Here is a 3,021-nt window from a genome sequence, read left to right as displayed (position 1 = left end):
TATATATATATATATATATATGTATATATATATATATATATAATATATATGTATGTATGTATAGAGCTTGTAAGAAGGCGGGCTGTATGTAGTCTTGTGGCTACCAAAGGATAGTACTGACTTGTGTACTATAACCACACGAGCGCGCAGACACACACACACATAGACACACTTACGCGCGCACTCGGATATATATACACATGTAAACATATAGTCTGTATACACGCACTACACACGTGTATCGATTGTGATTAATATGTACATCCATACATGAAATAGATAGATAGATAGATAGATAGATAGATAGATAGATAGATAGATAGATAGATAGATAGATAGATAATCCATTTTAGAATAAATTGAAAATGCTTACTGATATTTCGACAAAAAAAGAATCAGTCTTTGACATTGTTGTTGTTGTATAGTAATAGTAGTAGTGGTAGTAGTAGTAGTAATAACCTCAGAAGCAGCAACAGTAGTAGTAGTAGTAGTAGTAGTTGCTGTTTTTGTTGTTGTCATAGTTGATTGGTTTTTCCTTCACTTGGGTCCGTCGTTAATAAAACCAACGGTAATAAACTCCACGTTTAAGGTATATGTGTGGTTTGTATAAATTTCCCTGGACTTGGATGATGTTAATAATAATAAAAATAATAATAATAATAATAATGATAGCACACCATCATCATCATTATTCATTTATTTATTTAATTAATTTATTTATAATTGTTATTATTAAATAATCCGCAGGCGTACGACTGCCCTTCCCTCGTAAATTTAAGATAGGTATGTACGTATGTACGTATGTATGTATATACACACACACATATATATATATACATATATATGCAATGCAAATAATAAATTATATATACTCATTTGGGAGATTTGAAGTCTGTATACATTGTAAAAGACATCATGGTGGTGATGATATATATAGCAGTCGGATAAATATTATGGCTGTTGATGATGCTGGTACTGGTGTTGTTGTTGTTGGTGGTCGTCGTCGTTGTGATGGTCGTGGTAGTAGTAGTAATAGTAGTAGTAATAATTGTAGTAGTGGTGGCGGCGATGAGGGTAGTGGTGGTGGCGGTGGTGGTGGTGATTGTGGTGGTGGTGTTTGTTTTGTTTGTTTTTCAAATATACCTCGTTAGTAATTTCGCTGTTGTTGTTGTTGTTGTTGTTGTTGTTGTTGTTGTTATTGTTGTTGATGTTGCTGTTGATGTTATTGAAGTAGTTTCGGTTGTTGTTGATGTAGTTGTTGTAGTTGGTGTTGTTGTAGTTGTTGTTGTTGTTGTTGTAGTTGCTGTTGTTTTTGTTTTTGTTTTTGTTGTCAACCGATGCACCTAACATGTTAGACACTTTTTCTGCTGTTTTAATTTTTCCTTCGTTTTAAACAACAAATATATATATATATCAATATATAAATATATCTGCAATATATATATAAGTGTATATATATATATATATACTTAACTTTGTGTATATATAATATTATACATACATAAATATATATTTATATTGTATATATTACTAAGTATATATGTATATAGATATGTGTGTGTATAGTTATATTTTTGCTGTTGTTTCTCCTTTTTTCTTCTAATAAAATCAGAGTAAAGGTATGTAAAATGTAAGATAGTTAATTCAACTGTTTCCAATTTCGATTCAAGGTAGAAATAAAATTTTCATTTTAGCAATGAATCTGTCTTTGTAGTTTTGCAATGTTTGTATATGGGAATGGTTATAATTTTTGTTAATAGGGTTCCTTTGTTGTTGTTGATTTTTCAAAGAAAAATATATATATATATAAGCTTCAGATGAAATCGAACCAATGTGAAAATGAAAAATTAATCAGAAGAATCTGAAGAAGAAGAAGAAGAAGAAGAAGAAGAAAAAGAAGACTTGTTTTCTTTTTTTTTTCCTGGTGTAATGAAGTATAATGAATGAAAAAAAGAAAATAAGCGCAATTCTTTGAAACTATTTATAGTTTCAAAAAAGAAAAAAAAGGCAAAAAAAAATTCTGCTAATTTGTATTTTGATTTTCTTCTTCCAAACGAAGCAGGCTTCTACAAGAGTTTTGGAGAAAAAGCGAAGCGGTGCTAGATGCGATGTTGTCGCTTAGACTCAGAATGTAAACAATGGCGCGTGGTTCTCTAAATGGCTGTGCTAAAAATCCAACCTCCCTCCGCATAAAAAAAAACCCAGTTACCATCTTTTAGCTATTCTGCTAATCGCTTAGTACTCCCTCCATTCAACATCAACATCATCCTTCTCCTACTCCTCCTCCTCCTCCTCCTCCGCCGCCGCCGTGCTGCCTCCTCCACCTCCTTCACTTCCTTCCTTATTCCCCACCCCCTTTCTCCTCCTCCGCCGCCTCCCTCAAAACACGCCACACGTTCTGCACTAGCGCCGCTACTACTACTGCTGCTAGTTTCACCGCCACCACTACAACCACCATCACTACTACTACTACTACTACTACTACTACTACTACTAATACTTGCTTCGCTACTGTTACTACTACTACTGCTACAACTACCACCGTCTCCACCACCACCACCATCAGCATCATCATCATCATCATCACCACAACCACCACCACTACCACTGCTACTACTACTACTACGACGACGACGACGGCTACTACTACAACCAATACTACTATTGCATGCTCCTCTACTACTACTTCTACTACTACCATTACCACTACCACTACTACTACTACTACTACTACTACTACTACCAATACTACTACTACTACTACTATTACCACTACTACTACTACAACTACTACTACTACTACTACTACTACTACAGGTTATTGCTGCTGCTGTTGCTGCTTTTAACAGTCCAATTACAAGGAGCTCAACTACCACCACTACCACTGCAACCATCGCCAACGCCACCACCACCACTACCATACAACTACAACTACTACTACTGCTGCTGCTGCTACTTCTAGCTCCACCACCACCACTACTAAACAACGCTACTGCTCATACTAATACTACTACTATTAGC

At 35.0% G+C, this 3,021-nt stretch overlaps 1 protein-coding gene across 2 annotated transcripts in view; it reads right to left on the bottom strand.

Moving 5' to 3' along the window:
- LOC106874024 (transcription factor mef2A-like) overlaps positions 1–3,021 on the bottom strand; it is a 115,536-nt gene that overhangs the window by 100,247 nt on the left and 12,268 nt on the right. Inside the window, exon 1 of one of the 2 annotated variants that reach the window (XM_052971499.1) lies at positions 374–2,147. The exons of the other annotated variant lie outside the window; for it this stretch is intronic. The gene's annotated coding sequence lies outside the window, so the exon portion shown is untranslated. Of the gene's footprint in view, positions 1–373; positions 2,148–3,021 lie in introns of those variants that run through there. 2 annotated transcript variants of the gene reach the window in all.

The sequence above is a fragment of the Octopus bimaculoides genome, chromosome 11 (assembly GCF_001194135.2).
Source record: "Octopus bimaculoides isolate UCB-OBI-ISO-001 chromosome 11, ASM119413v2, whole genome shotgun sequence".
Taxonomy (NCBI): domain Eukaryota; kingdom Metazoa; phylum Mollusca; class Cephalopoda; order Octopoda; family Octopodidae; genus Octopus; species Octopus bimaculoides.
Note: the sequence above shows the minus strand (reverse complement) of the source record. Positions and strands in the feature narration are given on the sequence as shown.